Raw genomic sequence first — 21,184 nt, forward strand, 5'->3', positions numbered from 1 at the left:
CTCCTCCTCCTCCTCCTCCTCCTCCTCCTCCTCCTCCTCCTCCTTCTTCTTCTTCTTCTTCTTCTTCTTCTTCTTTTTTGTAATCTTTTTTATTATTACTTTTGTTTTCACAGTCCTGCTGTTACCTTTTTCTAGGACCCACTCCCACAATTCTTCATCCCATTCCTCCTCCCTCTGTCTCCATCTGGTGTCCCCCTATCCAGGCCTTCCCACTCTCTGGGGCCTCAAATCTCTCAAAGGTTAGGCAATTCACCCATTGAGACCACACCAGGCAGTCCTCTGCTAGATAAGTGTCTGGGCTCTCAGACCAGCTTGCATATGCAGCTCGCGTGTGCGGACAGGTTAGTGGCTCAGTGTCTGAAAGATCTCAGTGGTCTGCTTAGTTGAGCCAGCTGATCTTCCTATGGAGGTCAACCTCCTCCTCAGCTTCTTCCGGCTTTCCCTAATTCAATTACAGGGGTCCTTGACTTCTGTCCAGTGGTTCGGTGCAAGTCTGTCTCAGTCAGCTGCTTGCTGGGCCTCTCAGAGGACAGCCGTGCTAGGCTCCTGGCTGTAAGCACATCACAGCATCAGTAGTCGTGTCAGGCCTTGGAGCCTCGCCTTGAGATGGATCCCAAATTAGGCCAGTCATTGGACTTCCTTTCCCTCAGTCTCTTCTCCATTTTCCCCCTGCAGGTCTTTTAGGCAAGACCAATTCTGGGTCAGAGTTTTTGACTGTGGGATGGGAATCCCATTCTTCCACTTGATACTCGGTCTTTCTACTGGAGGTGGAATCTGAGTTTCCTCTCCTTACTGTTGAGCACCTCCCAAGTCTCTGGTACATTTTAGAGCTCCCCCTCCCATCCCCAAGGTTGCATATTATCATTCATTATGTTGGCCCTCAGTGCTTCTCTCCTGCCTCCCCACCCCCAATACCTGATCATGTTCCTCTTTGACCTCCTACCCTTTCCCACCCAGGTTCCCTCCCTCTGCCCTCTGTGATTGTTTTTTTCTCCTTCCCAAGCTGGATTGGGGCATTCACTTGGGCCCTTCTGCTTGTTAACCTTCTTGAGTTCTGTGGATTGTACCCTAGATATTCTTTAACTTTTCCTTTTGGCTAATATTCATATATTAATGAGTAAAACAGCATGCATGTCTTCTTGGGTCTGAGTTACCTCACTCAGGATGATATTTTCTAGTGTCATCCATTTGTCTGAAAAACTCAGGATGTCCTTGTTCTTAATAGCTTCATAGTATTCCATTGTGTAAATGAACCACGTTTTCTGTATCTATTCTTCGTTTGTGTGACATCTGGATTGTTCCCAGCTTCTGGCTATTACAAATAAGGCCACTATGAGTTGTGGTTTCTTTCTTCTTTTTGATAATTCAATTGAACATAAAATTTGCAGGGCCATCAAGCGAAGGTGCTCAAAATTCTACTTTAATTGTGCCAAAAGATTGATACAACCTCTGATAAACATACTGGCAGATGAATAAAATGAAGGTTGAATTTAAAAACAAAATATGTAAGAGGTGGTGAGATGGTCCAGTGCATCACCGTGCTTCTGATGACCTGAAGTTGGCCCAATGGTGTAAGGAGACAACGAACTCACGCAAACTGTTCTCTGACTGACACATGTATTTCTTGGTACATACTACCAAACGTGTTTGTTTTGGTACAAACAGATGATAATTTTTTTTAAAAAGAGCTGTACATGGAAAAGATTTAAAAATGTAGAAGAGGGTGAGTTGGTTCCAAATTTCCAGTTCTTACTTTCTATTGTACATGACTTCCTCTACAGTTTGACTGCTCGCTTGTTTATTTCAACATTTTTTTAAAAAAATTGTTCTTCATATTTAAGTAATTTCTAAAGTCCTGATGAATTATATCATTCCAAGTACTTTGTGAAAAGTTTTATTTTTCAGTGGATTGGTTTGCATGTACATCTTGTGAGAGAAGTCATGTTAAAGAATAATTGTCATAAGCTTTACAGAGTACATGTTCACCTAAGACACCCATAGACTGTCACAGATCTACTTACTGCATGCTTATATTATTACACATTTATATAGATTACATATTGATTTGTACATGTAAATGCATATTAAAATTTGAACATAATATGATGTAATTAAGTGTATCTGTGAAGAATTTATTAGATTTAATGAATACAACTTCCTGGTGTCTTATACTTTCCCAATAATTGTAGTATTGAATCTTTGAAATATATATATAGTTGAATATAAATCTTAACCATAATATGAAGGCTTAATTATATATTCACTATATATTCTTAAAGGGTAAAGTTAATGTCATATTTGATACTTATTTTAATTCAAATATTACTGGTTGACAATATAATTACGGTACTTCTATAAATTAGAGATATAATTTTTAAATTAAAGTTTTCTCTTGTTTGAAGTGCACTATAAATGGTATTCAAAGTTTCATTAGAGGACAGTCCCCAGCAACAGGGAACAAAGAGAAGGGTGAAGGTCAAACATCATATTGGATTGCACAAGGCAAAAGCCAGTCATTAAAACAGAAATCAGAAAACACAGACTATTCAAATATCAAAAAGCCAAAGACCAATGATGACCGGCCATAAAATACTTGTCTGGATTATAGGATTAACCCAAGACAGAGACCATCAATGGAATAGTGTGGAGAAATGAAAACTGGATGTACCAGGCAAGGAGAGAGAAAAAGATACAGAGAAATCACTGCCCAAACTCAGTCCCTGAAAACCCAGATTCTTGGCCAGTTTCTTCTGCTTCAGCTCCACTGTATGCCCAGTTGACTTTTCTTGTCCCTTTCCTTCCTTTCTTCCTTCCTTCCTTCCTTCCTTCCTTCCTTCCTTCCTTCCTTCCTTCCCCCCTCTCTATCTCTTTCTTTTTTGAGCATGGAGTGGTAGTGACGGTTCTGAACTAAATACTTAAATGCAGCTGATAGTGTCATTGGCTGTGTCCAGGCTTCACTTGCTATATTCATATTTGTAGTGCTCTCCTCCATGGCAAAGCCAACATGTTTTAATTTGGACAGAGTTTTAAACACTACATAGAAGATTTAAATGATAGGGACAAACTTGTGACTTGTGCCCCATATTCTGGGGACAGAGACAGGATTTTTTTAAACCCAAGTTTTAGGAAAGACTAGACAAAGTTCAAAGGTTAAAATATAATTCCAGGCTCAGCCTGATGGAACACATTGTAACCTAGCATGGAGAGGTATAGGCAGCAAGATAAAAACTTCCTGGCCAGGCTATGAAACTGTGTCCCCCAAATCAATCAAAACATTAACCAATAAGTAAATAAAATGTAATTCCAGACCTCCAATAATGTAACTTAGAATTATATCTGAGTTAGTACTCGGCTTGTCATCACTATAGTTGGGACATACTAGATGTGAATCATAATCCTAATACAGATAAGTTGATTTTAGGTATGTAAATAATTATATGGGCATAGATTTAATATACAATTATGGGTTAGAGAAAATAAGTTTTTAAAAATTGATATGTCTGGAACAGTTTGGGGTTTTAATGTTCTGAGTTCTGAACAGATATGTTTCTTCTCCATACACATGTCTGCAGTTAAATTAACTTAAAACAAAGAACACATTTTAGCAGCTTCCCATGCTTAATTTGTTAGTCTTTCCATTCTAAAGAGAGTGCATAAGACTCCTTATCTCTGTTCCCTGTTGTTGACTGTGTAGCTGCTCCAGTCTGTAGGTCCTTCCATTACTCAGTCTTTACTCTGGCAAACTCTAATACACCAATGTGGGGTTCAGGATCATTGGATGTGATATCTTCAGGTTCTATGCATGAATACTAAATGAGACAGGGAATGCTTTCTACTTCTTGGATGTTTCAACAGTATCCTCCATGGGGAAGTTGTAGATTATATTAGTGCTTGAAGAAACAAACTATAAAGCAGAAATAAGAGGCATGACAAATTTTTTTGGAGAATATACATTATGAAGATCATCTTCATTTCTAATTTTGAAGGACTAATATTACACACATTCTTCTTCTTCCTTTTGTTCTCTTACCTCCTGGAAGGAATGACATGATTCCCCCCATGTAGGTTATTTTTACAGCTACATCTGCTTTCCTCCATTCTCCTATATCAGAGAATTAGAAATCAAAATGAAACAGTAAATACACTAGATAAACAAAATCAAATGGTCAGAATTAATTTGTTTCTAACTAGTAGAATATTTCCTGGAGTTAATTGTCTGTATCTGTTTTTGGAAGCTATCCAATAAACAAGACTATCTTGTTTTTAATCTAAATATCTATACTGGGAAAACCAAGAAGTCTTCACAGATCCTCTCTACATTCTCACACACTCAAATCTATATTCTTTCTTTGTTCTTTTTATTAGAAGTGAAAAAGATATCTGAGAGAGAGAGAGAGAGAGAGAGAGAGAGAGAGAGAGAGAGAGAGGAACAAAACAACAAACACTCAAACAAACAACAAAAAGAGACAGACAAAGAAAAAGGAGCACACACAAGTCCCATAAAAACATACATACATGTAATATATTTGTGATATATATATATATATATCAAGCAATTTTTTCCATGAAAGAAATATTTTAAATACTTTCTTCCTCTCTTATTCAATTTCCTTTTTTCTTCTCATCTATCTTCAGATTCTACCTCCAATAATCCATGTTTACCATGATGCTATGTGTCTTCCATTTTTATTTACTATGTTGGCATGTTTAGAAAAGCAAGAAATAGATAAATATTATTTAGTATTTAATTCAAGTAGTTTCATTATATGGACTTCATTACAATTGTTTATTTTTCTCAGTAATCCTAATGGAGTTTCTTTAAAGCTAATATGAATCTCAGTTTTTCTTTTCAACAATCCCAAAATATTCTTTAGGATAGATACAGCAATGTTTTCAGGCGCTTCTATATTTGTGGGTATCAGACCTTCATGTTTCTGTGGTAAGGGCATTACCCACTGAGTGAACTCCACTAGCACAGTTATGCATGTATGAGTTATTACTTCACTAGACAGTAATACATATAAAACTTTACTTATTATAATTATATCTAACCTAATTATACTATACTTTTATTTGCATTTTAATTAATTATATATTATTTATAACTATATTATATACACAGTTATTCCTTACCAAAGCATCTTTAGAAATCAAGTGTTTACTTGTTCTCACAGTTGTGAAGGTCCAAATCTTAATGCAAGTGAAATCTTGTACTAGTCACCATGCAGCCACAGTAAGGAAGCTGAAAAAGAGGAATACTGGTGCTTAGCTGACTTTACATTTTTATTCTCTACAGGAGAAGGGATGGTGCTGCCCACACTTAAAATAATATTTCCTCTTCAGAAGTTTCATAGAAATATCCTCCTAAACACACTCAGAGGCATGTTTTCATAGTAGTTCTTAATCCTATTAAATTTAAATAAAAATTGGGTGTCACATCTCTTCAGATTAAAAGTCAAGGGCCTTGGTAACATCCTCTTTCCTCTGTGTCTTCACATTACCCTCCCAGTGGGAATCACATATATCTATTTATATTCTACCAAGCTCAAGCTTAAGCCATGGGAGAATTGGAGAAAAGTAGATCAGGATTGTAGAATATTCTTTCATTTAGTTTACTCCTATTTTCATTGCTTTGTTTGTTTGTTTGTTTTTGTTTTAATCTGGAAAAAAACAGTAGGAAGGATACATTATTAAGCAGACCACTGATTTTCCATTATAGTGTCTCAAAAGTTAGGACATTCTAGAGCAGATCTGCTGTGAAGTCGACACAGAAAAAGACGGGGTAGCTTGCCAGCCTATCTTCGCGAGTTCAAGTTATAATGAAAGAGAACAAAGGAAACATCTCAGCAATCTTGTGTTTTTTTCCCTATTGAAGATGGTCTTGTCAGTGTAATAGTGATGGTTTCTTTCAGAAATCTTTCCATCTTGTGCTGTAAATACAAATCTATGAACCAATAGCCTTTATTTATAATCTAGCCGTTGGTCCCTCCTCCATCCCCCTCCCACAGTTTCTGATCCCATTCCTCCTCCCTCCTGCCTCCAAGAGGAGATCTCTGAACCTCAGCCTCCCCACTCCTTGGGGCCTCACTTCTCTGGAGGATTAGACCCATACATCTTTTCCCACTGAAGTCGGACCAGGCAGTCCTCTGCTATACCACATGTGGGGGCCTCAGACTAACTCTTGTATGCTGCCTTGTTGGTGGCTCAGTGTCTGGGCACTCCAGGGTTCTGGGTTAGTTGAGACTTCTGGTCTTCCAATGGGGTTTTCTTCCTATTCTGCTTCTTTTATCCTTCCCCTAATTCAACCATAGGGGTCCCCAACTTCAATCCAATGGTTGGATGTAAATATCTCAGTCTGCCTCAGTCAGTTGCTGGTTAGGCCTTTCAGAGGACAGCCATGGTAGGCTTCTTCCTGTCTGTAAGCATACCATAGAATCAGTAATAGTGTCAGGCATTGGTGTCTCCCCATGAGATAGATCCCCAGTAAGACTGTACACTGGCCCACCTTTCCCTCAGTTTCTTCTCCAGTTTTGGCCTTGTAGATCATTGAGACAGGAACACGTCTGTGTCAGAAGTTTTGACTGTGGGTAGTTTAGGTCTTTAGTATTTTTTTGAATTTCTTTTCTATGAACTCATGACCCATCTGTGCACACTTGCTTTTGAATTCATTTCTGTCAAGATTGCTTGCTTATGTTGACCATAGAATTGACTTCAAGGTCATTAAGACAATGTCTTTATGCTGGTCTATTTTTTAAATAATATCATGTTGAATAATAACACTACACCCATAATTCTTCTCTCCAGTTCAAGAAGTGATCAGCTTCCTTTTACAATGAAATTTATGTAAGTACATTTCAGGACATGGCAAATTCTATATTTATAATCGCTTTCTAAATCACTTTCAGTGAAATGACTGATGTAGCTTTTCATTGAATGCTACTGTGGTCTTCATTTGAAGGTAGTTTCTGTTACATTGCTTGCTATCCTGGATACTTGTATTAAATAACTTCTATGTTTGGAAAGTAATGGATGAATAAAAGTCTTCTGGGATATTTTATTTTACTCTTAGTGGCTAAATAGCAATGTGTTTGTGTTCACTCCAATCAAGCTTTTAAGGACTTAACAGGTGTGTAAAATGGTACAAAAGCTTAGGCCAACCAATAGGTTAGGAACCTTCTCTTATTACAATGTAATATTGTACCCAATAATGTGAGAGGAATTTGAACCTCTTTGCCTATCCTCACTCCTGATTTAATAAAAAAAAAAAGCAAGATTTCTCTGTTATGATTTATTTCAGTCTGCATTTAATTTTATGTCCCAACACTAAATATAAGCATCTGGTTTCATGGAGAAATATGTCATTTGTAAGACTATGCTTAAATAAGCTTTTGCAGTATATGGGGATTATGGATTGACTTTTCTGGGTCATATATTGTTACCTTATATGTTAAAATTAGTATGTCTCTGAAGTTTCTACTAAAACAACCTTAACTAATGGATGAATATTCAACTTATTATACTCTCCTGTATGCTGGAAGAGTTCCCTTTTTTGTATAAAATAATGAACATCTTTCACAAGTTGAAAGTCTAGTCTCCAAAAGAGGTAATCACAAGAAATATTACTTAAAAATTGAAGGTAACAGACATGAGTTTAGTCTTCAACAATACTTGTACTGTAGCCACAATGATACCTCTGTCATGATTGATGTAGTTTCTGTGTCCATTCATCATCAATGGGAGAAAAAAGCTGAATATTCTTATTAAAAGAGGACAATTTTGTTTTAGTACCATGTACCTAAAGTAGCTTTGTCAGATAATGATACTTTCAACCACAATCAGAACTCTTCAAGTAACTTAACTTTATATCATTTAATATATAGGTGATGTAGGTGAGCTGGTTTATTTGACCATACAGAAATCTACTGAATTATTTGTTGTCAAAGAAGTTTAGCTTAAAATTACATTGCTTAAAGTTAGAAATTGGTTAATACTCACATTAGCCCACTAAAGATCTTAATAGATGTTGATTTCATAATGTCTTACATGACTAATTAAAATTTTGTATTTAAAAATTTTCATTGGAAATGTATTTATTTGGAGATAATTTTCAGAATCTGCAATTGACTGAATGGAAATGGGATTTGAGTCTAAAATCCTTCTCTAGTAAGTGAAAAATAGACCAGACAACCTGTGTCAATGATACTGACTGTAGTGGGAATATCTTTTACTATAGTCATTTCTTATTACCATGACAAAATCAATCTATGGAAGAATTAATTTTCAATTAATTAATTAATTAATTAATTAATTAACTTTACATTCTAACTACAACCTCCTATCTTCCCAGTTTTTTCTCTCCCATCTCTCCCTCAACTTCATCTTTGAGAAGGATGAGATACTCCACTGAGCACCAACTAACCACAACACCTCAAGTCACTGTAAGACTAGGTTCATCCTCTCCCACTGACATCAGCCAAGACAGTTAGGGGAACAGGGTCCACAGGCAAGCAATAGAGTCCCACCCCAGTTGATGAGCGACCTTATGAAGACCAAGGTGCATATCTGCTGCATACATGTGTAGGGCCTAGGTCCAGCTCCTGTATACTCTTTGGTTGGTGATTCAGTCTCTGGAAGTCCCCAAGGTTCTAGCTAAGTTAACACTGTTGGTCTTCCTATAGGGTCCCTATCTCTTCCAGGTTTCTCCAACCTTCTTCCAGTCTTCCACAAGACATTATGAGCTCTTTCTAATGTTTGGCTGTTGGTCTCTGCATCTGTTTCACTCAGCTGCTCAGTGGAGCCTCTTGGAGTACACTTATGTTAAGCTCCTGTCTGTAAGCACATCAGAGTATTATTAATAGAGTCAGAAATTGATTCTTGCCCATAGGGTGGATCTTAAGTTTGTTCAGTTATTTGTTGGCCATTCCCTTAGTCTCTACAACATCTTTGGGGAATCTATGAGGGTGACTATAGCTGATGTTCCTAACAGCAGGTTATATGGAGCATTAAGTGGCCACCTACTGTAGCCAGGTAGGACTCTAGGTGGAAGGATAAAGACACCAACACACTGACAATACTTTGACTCGAAACTTGTCCTGCCTATAAGAAGTACAGGGTAAGAATTCATTCCAACTCATGGTTTGGTTATGATGAAGAATGCTTGGCAGCAGGGATATAGAGCAAGTGTTTATCATGTTATCTCTGCAATCAAAAGTCAGAGAGAGATGAATCCTGATCATCAAAAAGAATATCTTCTTTTTCCCCCTTCTGACTCTGTCTGGATCTCAGCCCATGAAATGATGTCACTCCCATTTAGGGTGAATCTTCCCCTCTCGATTAAACTTCTCTGGAAACACACTCACAACACGTGCCCAGAGGTTTATATTTAAGGGGACTCTAAATCCAGGCAAGCTGACATTGACATTTCTTTGATTCCATAAGTCCTTTTCTCTGAGTCCAGTGGTCGGGTATCTTCCTGTGCTTTTAAGTATTGAATACTTCATGGGCCAGCATTTATATTCTTCCTCTCTAAGGATATGTCCATGCCTGTTAGTCCACTATCCTGTGTCAGCAGTCATGGTTGAAGGTTGGTAGATAATGGGCTGAAGATGGGAAAGTGGATAAAACAGAAGCTGGCTCACTGTCTGTGGGCTGATGTATACCATTCTAGTTTATCTTCTCACTCACTCTTTTCCATGTAGAAATAAAAATATTGTTCCATCTACTGGATTAATAAGTTGTTTTCTCCTTGGAGACACCCTTACTGAGAAGCATCAGTACTAGACAGATGCAATTGGATTTACTTTCCTGGTTTCCTGGTTGCCACTTTAAAGTGATAAGTATCTTCTTCAGTGGAATTGAACTCTATCTGGCATTGGTAACTACATAGTGTTGTAATGATGTTATACCTGATACTATTTCTTAAACGTTATGCTAATTGAAACATCAATTAGAAATCATTTCTCTAGATATGTGAAATTTCTGGTAACAGAGAAAACAAGTGTTTGATGTTTATTGAGGAGCTCATTGACTATAAAATTAACATATAATTGAAAAATGATGATGCCTTGTGTGATTAACTATATACATACATACATACATACATATATATTCTGCTATATAGAGAATATATATATTCTCCAGTATATACATTTATCACTATAGTCTTCTTTATGGAGTTTCTTCCTATCTCAATGACATGTTATATTTGTACTTGTCCAATGGAATAACTCACTCATTTATATAAGTCACTTCTGTATATGACAAGAACATGGTTTTATATTTGTCCTGGGTTCTGAATACCTCAGAGTTAAGCATGCAGAAAACATCCGCCTATGTTTTCTTTTCATCTGTTGTTTTTTTTCTCAGTATACTTCAACTGCTCTCAACAATTGTGTCCCAAGTCTGTATAATAAAATATCACAAACTTACTTTCTGGCACAGCTCAGTGTTCTCTCTGTTCCAGGATTAACAATGGCAAAATCAAATTTGGCCTTAAGTTGATTAAGAAGTTACCAGCATCTTCCCTGTGATTTTAAAACTGCGGCTTCATTGTGGGCCGTTAGCTATGATCTTCTGAAGGACCACTTTCATGGTTCATTGCTTCCCTGTGTGGGTAGTAAGCAATAGAACAAAAAACCTTCTCACTTTTTTCTTTTATCACATCTTTTTCTCTCCTCTTCTATTCAAGCCAGAAAGAATTTACCATTTTCGGGAACTAAATTAAATAGAATGAGTCTATCTGTATAATTCAGAATTATCTTCTTATCTTAATATTCATACTTTTAGTTATGTCTGTTCTGTGCCTTCTTTGATGTGAGATAGTAACCTCACTAATTTTAGGATTGAGATGTAGTAACTGTTGACGAGGTAGGGGTTACCCAACTATTACTTTATACATTGTTTGCATGTTTAATAATATGTCATAGTACAATTTTAGAACTCAACTGAGAAATGTTTCAGGAGAAAAATATCAATAAATAGATGAATTCAAATATAAGGGAGATCAATTTTAAATTTTCTGGGGTGAAATTTGTATTTGAAGAGTAATGTGCCATTTCATTTTCAAAATGTTAGTATTAGCACTTTGAAACTAATATTTACAAATATTGAATGTCTCCCTTAATAGTTTCCTGTGCTTACTGAACAAAATACATTTTTTAAAATTATGGATATCATGTCATTACTATGATGTCATTCTGTATTTTCTCTTATCAAGTTCATGAAGCAATTCCTTACTGAAACAAATTTCTTGTTTTCTACAACTTTAAATCCTTTGGATGTTGAAAATGTAGACAGTGTAAAACTTGCCCATTCTTTTCATGAAGATCTGCTATTAACATATGAGCTTTTAAGAGCAGACAAAAAGAAAACTGAGAAGGAGCCTACCCACCTACCAATGTTAGGATTCTTAACACTTACATTAACTGTGGTCTTTAGCTTGGTTCTCGAATAGACTGTGGATAGAGACTGTGAAATGTTTAGCCCTGTGTTTGGGTAGACGCTGATTGAAAATTAGTGAGAAAGGCCTTTTAAGAAGACTATGGCAGTAAAGTAACACCTATGTCTTTCTTACAGTGAGGTCATTGAAATCAAAGAATTGCTTCTTTGAGCACTTAAAATAGCTTTTCATTTTTCACCCCATAAGGCACTGAGTATAATAATATGCAATCAAGGTCCACATAGATAGATCCAATGTAACCTCTTTTGTACTCTCTCTCCATCTCTGACCATCTATCGCAGATCACCTTTTATTTTTCTAAATAAATTTTCTTGTTTAGACTTTCCTTCAGTGTCAGCTCTCAACAGATTGTCTTTAAAACAGCTCAGCTCAACTTCATCCTTAGAAGAGAGCCTCTGTCACACTCACCACCACCCTGCCAACACCTACAAAATTCTGGGATGTCAGTTCTTTTCTCTCAGGACTTTAAAGACACAAACACTTGCTCTTTTCGAGAAGTCATCGCTAGCTGAACTGTGAAGAATCTGAAGGAAACATGTCTTTATTTTCCTTCTGCCTTTATGTTTGTTTATTTGTTTAGTTAGTTAGTTTTGATAATTTTGGGGCAGGATATTCATAGCCTGGACTGTCCTAGAACTCATTTTGTAGAGCAAGCTGGCTTGAGCTCTGGGGTGCTAGGAATAAAGATTTGTGACATCATGCCCATCCCCTCTGTCTCTTAAACTTTAAACATTTTCTTTTAGTCTGCAGCATTTGTTAGTTTTTAATATTTTGTGCTTAGAATTCAGTTTCTTTTTGTTATGCTGCAAAGCCTAAGACTCTTATCCCTGCTGGAAGTTAAGGCCTCTTGATATTTGAATATTAGTTGCACTCAGTTCTCTCCTCTGTTAACTCCAGACACCACATAAACACATAAATGTCAATGTCTCTCTGTCTTTCTGTCTGTCTGTCTGACTGTCTGTCTGTCTCTGTCTCTCTCTGTCTCTGTCTCTCTCTCTCTCTCTCTCTCTCTCTCTCTCTCTCTCTCTCTCTCCATTCCTCATTTCTACTCTCCACCTTATACTTTAGTCACAGTGTTTAACTCTTCACATGCTTTTGATTTTTTTGTCCAGTCTGGTATCATAATCTGATCTTAATTTCTTCTAATTGTTCACATATACTTTTGTTATAATTCTTATTCCTCAAAACTCTTTCACTTTAATATGCATTAATTTTAATATTTTATTCCTTGAAATATTTTCAAATGTGTGTTCTATTTCCCTAAAGATGATAACCAGATCCTCTTTGAACATATCTGATAAGCTCTGCAGTTCAGTGTCTGATCTGCTCGGTTTTCTCTCTCTTGGCTGCTTTTGATTTCTGATAAATCTGATGATTTATACGTACATGTACCACTGACTTTTAAAAATTGCAGTGATTCATTAAAACATAGGGATGAAGTGACTTGATCCAGAGAGTATTTGCCCACTGTTGGTCAGCTTCTGGATGATCTATCCCACATGGGATTCAGACCACCTGAGAACTGGCAACCTGGCTGTCAATCTGATCAAGCCCTCTCTTAGAAGTATAACTTCTTGGTAGCATTTACTTTCATATATCTTCAGGGCTAAACTACTCTGCAATTATGAAAAAGTGGAATAGTTTCATTAGGCAGTTTGGACTCATTGGAGGAGGGCTTTCTGTAAGTTACCTCATCATGTGTTCTGGACTTTCCTCTTCATCATCAGTTACAATATTAGGAGGAAGACAGAGGTCAATGGTTGCCAGAGCCATCTTGCCCTTTGCCCTGATGTAGCTTTTATAGCTTATGAGTTTTCATTCTCTCTTGGAGTTTTTCCTATTATTTTGCTGGTAGCTCTTTAGTGCACTTAATAACTCAGAATGCCATGAAGCATTTTTGGTTTTGCTCTTATTAGCAGTTCTGTTGCCTCCTGTGGAAGACAGAACAATGTCTCTCCAAGCACACATCCATGCTCACAATATCTAGAACAGGATGTGTGAATTTTCTATGTAATATGGCAAGAAGAATTTCAGGTTGTAGACGAACAAATGTGCTAATCAGGTAACATAAAGTGATGGAGATTTTTATAGACTACCTGTGCTTAATGTAATCTCAGCACTGCGATAGGTTAAAAAAAGGAGGCAGGAGAGGCAGAGTGATGCCATACGAGATGGACTGTTACTGATCTGAAGATGAAAGACAGCCATGAGCCAAAGAATGTGAGCAGCATCCAGAGATTGGAAAGAGCAGTGAAACAGATTCTCCCTCGGAGCCACTAGACATGTAGCCATGCCAATGTCTTAAATTTAGAACAGTAAAACCCACTGTGAATAGCTGACCACAAGTACAAAATCATGCATTTGTGCCCTGTTAAGCCATTAGGTCTATAATAACTCATAACAGCATCAATGGGATAGTAATATACCTTGACATACTAAAAAAATAGCAACTATTTTTTATAAATTATATATATATAATATATATAAAACTATAAATACTAAAAATATGACATTAAAAATGCTGCTATCCCCACACTTCCAGTATGCCAATCATGTAATAACATTATTCAAAACGTTATAAGATGCTGTCGCTCAATATGATAGCAAGGATATGAAGGGTAATTTTATTTGATTTAACAGATTTTAATACTTATTTATGCTATTTATATGTTGAGTTGAAGGCAAGAAACAAAGTTTTCCAAGTAGTATGCAAATATACTTATTTCTGGCAAAGTGATAGAAACTGGTTTTTTTTTTTTTTTTTTTTTTTTTTTTTGCTGGCTCACTTCCTCCACAGTTGTAGCTAAGAATGAAATGGAAATTTTTGCTAAAAATATTATCTTGGCATTTTTAGCAAATAGAAGCTAAATAGCTATAGCTTTGATCATTTATTGCACATGAGTGCTTATGATGAGAGCTTTTAGTTTTGTTTAAATAACATTGCTTAATGAAATTATTCTTTAAATTAAAACAGAACTTGATCTATTTAAAGCGTGCCAAGTTCCTCAGCGTTAACACTATGTGTCTGCTAAAGGCAGCTGCTAATCCTCAGACTGGCACTAAGCTTGTGAGCAGTCTGGTGCTGGCATCCTGAGGCTCAGTAGGATGACGGAACTTTTCTTCCAAACAGCACAGGATGCTTCTTTATTTTAAAGTTTATTCAAAGCTCAATAAATAGAGATGTATACAGTGTTAATTTAGCAGCCTGCAAAGATGGCAGTGAGAGTTATACTTTTATTTCCGTTAGCTATGAAGCCAATTTTTTCAATACGTAGCAATTTTTATATATTTCAATATTTTTTAGATATACTCTTTTCTCATAAAAGAGATCCTGATTATAGTTTTTTCTCTCTCTACTCTTCCCACTTTTTCACACTTCCTGATCCACTTCATCCCTTTCTCTCTCTCTCTTTAGTAAAGAACAAGATTCTAAGAGATAGCAACCAAACATGACAAAATAATAGAAAATACAATGAGATGACACAAAAACTACCATATCGAAGTTGAACATGGCCACACAAGAGAATGAAAAATGTCCCAAGAGAAGGCACAAGAATCAGGGACCCTCTTACTCATACATTTTGGCGTCCCATAAAAAGACTGAAAGCTGTAGTATATGTATATATGTAGACGACTTAGTATAAACTCATGTAGGCACTATACTTGCTGCTTCAATCTCTGTGAGCTCTTATCTGCTTTACTTAGTTGATTTAGAGGGTCTTCTTCACATGTTGTTCTCCATCTCCCCTGCTCTAACAGCCTTTCTGCTTCCTTTTCTGGGTGATTCTCTGAGCTCTAATGGGAGGAAATTGATGGGGACTTCCAATTTATTCTCTCTCTCTCTCTCTCTCTCTCTCTCTCTCTCTCTCTCTCTCTCTCTCTCTCCATAATGTCTGGCTCTGGGTCCCTGCACCTGTTCCTACCTGCTGCCAGAGAAAGCCTCTGATGATAGATGGATAAAGCACTGATCTATGGGTATAACAGAATATCATTAGGAATCATTTTGTTAATTTTTCCTAGTCTCTGGTTATTGTTTAGGGATACAGTGTCTGGTATGGGTGATTTCTCTTTGTGTTAGCCTTAGGTCAAATCAGACATTGGCTGGCTGCTCCCAAAAGTTCTGAGCCACCATTGCCTTGGCATGTATATATATACATTATATATATATATATATATATATATATATATATATATATATATATATATGTTTGACTAAGTTTCCACTGCACTATGTTTCCACACATTCCGAAGTGCCCCCCTCATTCTAGCTATCTTTCTATGCAGTCTTCCTCTCCAACCCTCCCCTATCTAATTGCCTGCTTCTGTCTGATCATTAAATCTATGTTTGCCCCTCACAGGGAGATTCCTGTGACCCCCTTGACTCCTCTACTTTATCTATCCTCTCTGGATCAATGAATTATAGCTTGATTATTATCTATTTAACAGCTAATGTTCCTTTATTAGTGAATACACATTCATTCTCTGTCTGGGTTACCTCACATAGGGTTATTTTTTTTAAACTCCATCCAATTTTATTTGCCTGAAAATTTCATGATGTGATGCCATTTTTAAAAACTTCTAAGTAATACTCTATTGTGAAAATGTACTGTTTTCTTTATTCATTCTTCAGTTGAGGGGCACCTAGATTGTGTTGAATCTGTAGATTGCTTTTGGTAGAATCAACAATTTTACTATGTTAAATCTTCTGATCCATGAGCATGGGAGATCCTTCTATCTTCTGATGTGTTCTTCAATTTTGTTCTTCAAAAATTTGAAGTTCCTGTCATACAGGTGTTTCATTTGCTTAACTAGAGTTACCCCAAGGTATTTTATATTGTTTCTGGCTATTGTGAAAGGTACTGTTTCTATTATTTCTTTCTCAGTCCATTTGTCACTGGTATATAGGAGAGCTCTGAATTTATATTTTAGTTAATCTTGTATCCAGTCACATTTTTAAAGATGTTTATCAGCTGTAAGATTTCCTTGGTCAAAACTATGGGCTCACATGCACGCACATGCATGCATGCACACACACACACACACACACACACACACACACACACGTATATATATAAAATCATATTATATGCAAATAATGATACTTCTTCCTTTCTGACTTGTATCTCCTTGATCTCCTTAAGCTGTCTTTATTGCTATGGTTAGAACTTCAAATTCTAGTTCAATAGTATATTGAGTAGGCAGACATGTATTGTTTATGATTTTGGTGGAATTTTCTTGAGTTTCTCTGCATTTAATTTGATGTTGCCTATAGGCTTGCTATAAATGGACTTCACTGTGTTTAGGTATCCTCCTTGTATCACTAATCTAGAAGACTTTAATCATGAAGGGGAGTTGAATTTTGTCCAAGACTTTTTTGCCACCTAGTGAGATAAACATGTCGGCTTTGTACTTTCTATTTGTTTATATGGTGCCACAGTGACTGATTTTCTTATGTTGAACAAAGCCTACTCGATCATGATATCATGATATGTGATTTTTATGATATATTCTTAGATTCAGTTTGTGAGTATTTTGTTGAGTATTTTTGCATTTATGTATAGAAGGGAAACTGGTCTATAATTCTCCAGCATTGGTGAAACTTTGTCTGCTTTTCATATTAGGGTAATTGTGGCCTCATAAAAAGAATTTGACAGTGTTCCTTCTGTGTCTATGTTGGCAAATAATTTGAGTAGTTTTGGTGTTCACTCTTCATAGAGAGTCTGGTAGAATACTGTGCTATAACCATAGGCCTGGATCTTTCCTAGGTTGGGAGACTTTTTAATGCCTATTTCTATTTCTATTGGAGTTATAGTTCTATTAGATTGTTGATCTGATCTTGACCCAACTTTGTAAGTTGTATATATTGAGAAGATTATGCATTTTATTGTATTTTCCAATTTTGTGGAATATAAATTTTTAAAGTATGACCTATTGATTCTTGCACTATCACTCTGTGTTGCTGTGCTCTACCTGTCAATTCTTAATTTGCTAATTTGGATATTCTCTCTTCATCCTTTAGCAATTTTGTATAAGAGTTGGTCTATCTTGTTGATTTTGTTAAAGAACGAATTCATTGTTTTATTGATTCTTTGTGTTGTTCTTTTTTTTTCTATTTTATTGATTATTGCTATAGGTTTGATTATCTCCTGCAGTCAATTCCTCTTGGGTATACCTGGCTTTTTTTGACCTAGAGCTCTTATTTTTACTATTAATTTGCTAGTATGAGTTCTCTCCATTTTTTAAAATGTAGGCACCTAGTGCTATAAAAGTTCCTCTTAGCACTAATTTCATTGTGTTTCAAAAGCTTTGGTATTCTTTGCAATCATTTTTGTTGAATTCTAGAAATTCTTTAACTTATTTAACTTTCTTTCTTGACTCATTTATCATTGAGTAGATAGTTATTCAGTTTCCACGAGTTGGTAGGCTTTCTGTTTTTTTGTTTTCTGTTTTTTGAGTTGTTTGTTTGTTTGTTTTTCTGTTGTTGAAAAAGCCTAGCTTCAATCTGTGGCACTCTGATATGATATACAAGGTTATTTCAATTTTTTTTATTCTTTAAGACTTGCTGTGTGGCCAAATATGCAGTCCTTTTGGGAAAAAGTTCTATGAGGTACATACTGTTTTGTGTTTTGATGAAATGTTTTGTAGATATTTGTTAGGTTCATTTAGTTGACAATGTCTGTTAGCTCCAGAATTTCACTGTTAAGTTTTTGTTTAGATGACCTGCCATGGTCTGTCTCAATTCTGAGAGTTGGGTATTGGTGTAACTCACTATCAGAGTGTGAGGGTCAGTATCTGATTTAAGCTTTAGTAATGTTTCTTTTACAAACAGAGGTGTCTAAATGTTTAAGGTCTTGCTTGGCATATTTTAATCCCAGCACTTAGAAAACAGAAGCAGAATCTCTCAGGATTCGGTGGGAAAAAAAAGAAAGGAAAAAGAAGAGATGGATCTCTGTTAGTTCAAGGCCAGCATGACCTAAAGAGAAATATCCAGGACAGCCATGGATTTACACAGAAAAAAAAAACTTTCTTGAGAGGAAAAATAAAAAGAATCATAGAAGAAACAGCAAACAAACAAGCAGAACAAGAATTGACTTATCATCTTGATTGATCTTTTATGTATATAAAGTATCCTTTCCAGCCTTTCTTGATTACTTTTACTTTGAAGTCTATTTTGTAGACATTACAATGGCCATACCAGCTTGTTTCATAGATACATATGATTGGAAAATCTATTTCCAATCCTTTACTCTGAGGTAATCCTTTACTCTGTCTTTAATCTCAAAGTGTGTTTCTTGTGTTCAGCAGAAAGATGGATTTTGTTTTAGCATCCATTCGGTTAATGTATGTCTTTTAATTAGAGAAATGAGCCTATTGGTAATGAGAGATATCAATGGCTAAAAGTTATTAATTCCTACTATGTTGTTGTTGTTACTGGTAGTGGTGGTGGTGTTGGTTTGTACATGTGTGTGTGTGTGTGTGTGAGTGTGTATGTCCTTAAAAATATGGAATGCTTCACTTAATTGTGTACCATCTATGCTTAGCAGCCATGCTACTCTTCTCTGAATTGTTCCAATTCTAATATATAGACTGCTGAAGTGAGCACCATGTAATTGTTCTTAAACAAAGTAAAAATCAATGTACAAATAATAAATATCAAGGGAATAAATCTGTCAATTATTAAATGAAATGATGAATTGACAGTTTTCTGAACTATAAACATGTATTGCTTTAAAATAACTATTTAAAGAAGGAATAAACATCCTTAGCCATCAGGTTAATGCAAATCTGAATTACTTTGGGATATACTTTCATTTCAGTTATAATGATTATGCTGAAGATATATGACAACCAATGTTGGAGATTCATTGGTGGTTCCAGTCTAAATGAATACAGCCATAGTAGAAATCATTTTGAAGTTGTTTAAAACATGAAATATACAACTATCATATCTCATTTTTTTCAGTCTTGAGCATGTATACCAAGAGAATTCCATTCTTGGATACAGTGTTTTTTCACCCCCATGTTTATTACTGAAATTGAACCAACAATGCTGTGCATCAAATGAACATTAATTTCATATTTAAAATAGAATATATTCAGCACTAAAAAAATTAAGTCATAAAATTTGCATGAAAGTAAATGCTCTTAGATTACATATTATAAGAAAGCTCATACAATCTCAGAAAAACATACCAAAACCCTATGTTTTCTGTTATGTATGTCTGTTTTAGCCTGTAATGTACACATGTATATATGTAAACAAATTTGCTTGTTGATATAGAGTCACATACAGAAGTTGAACATAGAAGGGTGATAAGAAAGGGAAAATGCATACAAATTAATATATTACTTTATGCTTCAGGAAAGTTATTTTCATCTCTTCAGTGTCAATGCAAAATAAGTCTTGAAATGGGCAATGCTCACAAGTAATTTTATATCATTATGGGAATTATGGGAATTACTTTATGGGAAAATCTAAAATTTAAGTTATGTCTTTCATAGTTTATTTATTCCTGCAATCTTTACTGCTTTGTAAGTACCAGTAAACTTAAGTATTTTGTTATTGAAACATTAATTGTAGCTATGCAAAAAACAGAATGTAACAATTGCTAGGAATATATTATAATAGTCATAATTTGAAGTTTTTATGAATTCCTAGGAACACTAGTTCTTAAAACATAATACATAAGAACTATGAAACACAAAGAAGCAAAATTTATTAAATAGAGAAAGCCATGTTCATTAAAGAATATTTTGGTTATTTATGGAATGCTCTTGAATGCCAATGAACACTTTTTGGCTTTGTTTGTATCATCTCTAAAATGAAAAGAAATCCATATACTTAAAATTACTTAAAATCCATGTCCTTAAAATTCTTCCCTCTATAATACTCAGTTTTAGGAAGAGTATATGTATACTTAGTAAACACATGTACATATGTGCATAGTATTTCACTGTGGATAATGTGATGATGGGTAGAAATGGCCTCTTTTCTAACATACTAAATATGTCTTTCAAGATAAAAATCATTAAGAGTAATACCTAGAGTGAATTGCTAGATAATATCACTTATAAAAAAAAGAGAGAGAAAGAAGGAGATAGATCCTCTAGTGGCAAGGACAAAGTTCTTTAACAATGGTACAGTTCTCCTATACTCCAGGCTGCTTGGCAGATCTTTTGATGTGTTGGTGATGGTCACTTCTACAGAGTGCTGCTAATAAACTAAATTATTTCCTTTTTATTAACCATCCTTTTCTTGTATTTTTTTCAAAAAATTTGGAGACATCCTTCTATGGAAAATACGTTACTCCTGCTCAAATTACTTGTCTGTAAAACCATTCAATAAAGGTAATAATAACTCTTAATATATGCCTGTAGTTGCAATTAAGAGGTTTGCCAAAGGACATTTTGGTTCTTTCTGACATTCTACAATATACCCTGTGTTTTAATCAAATATTTGACAAATATTTGCTGTAACTTACTTCTGTTCATGAAGTTTTTTTTCATATAGTCATTTCAGGGAATTATTTTTAGCCCAGTGCCTGAATACCTAGACAAGAAGATGAATTGTATACTTGCTTCATACTAAGAAGTAATGAGATTTTAGGTTGTGAATGAAGGAAACTTCTATTTTTCTCAACACAAATCAGCAACATTTTTAAAAGTCAAACTTCATTCAGATAGAATCTCAATTTTACTGTATATTGACTGTATTTGTTTGAATAA

The 21,184-nt window shown here is 35.4% G+C and overlaps 1 protein-coding gene and 1 non-coding gene across 4 annotated transcripts in view; one reads left to right on the forward strand and one right to left on the reverse strand.

The window, feature by feature from the left end:
* The window catches only part of Agmo (alkylglycerol monooxygenase), a 309,056-nt gene that overhangs the window by 199,864 nt on the left and 88,008 nt on the right, over positions 1-21,184 (forward strand). The window lies entirely within an intron of this gene.
* LOC114622496 lies at positions 18,955-19,057 on the reverse strand. The gene has a single exon (XR_003711617.1). It is a non-coding gene; the product is annotated as a U6 spliceosomal RNA (small nuclear RNA).

The sequence above is a fragment of the Grammomys surdaster genome, unplaced genomic scaffold (assembly GCF_004785775.1).
Source record: "Grammomys surdaster isolate TR1022 unplaced genomic scaffold, NIH_TR_1.0 188, whole genome shotgun sequence".
NCBI classification, from domain to species: domain Eukaryota; kingdom Metazoa; phylum Chordata; class Mammalia; order Rodentia; family Muridae; genus Grammomys; species Grammomys surdaster.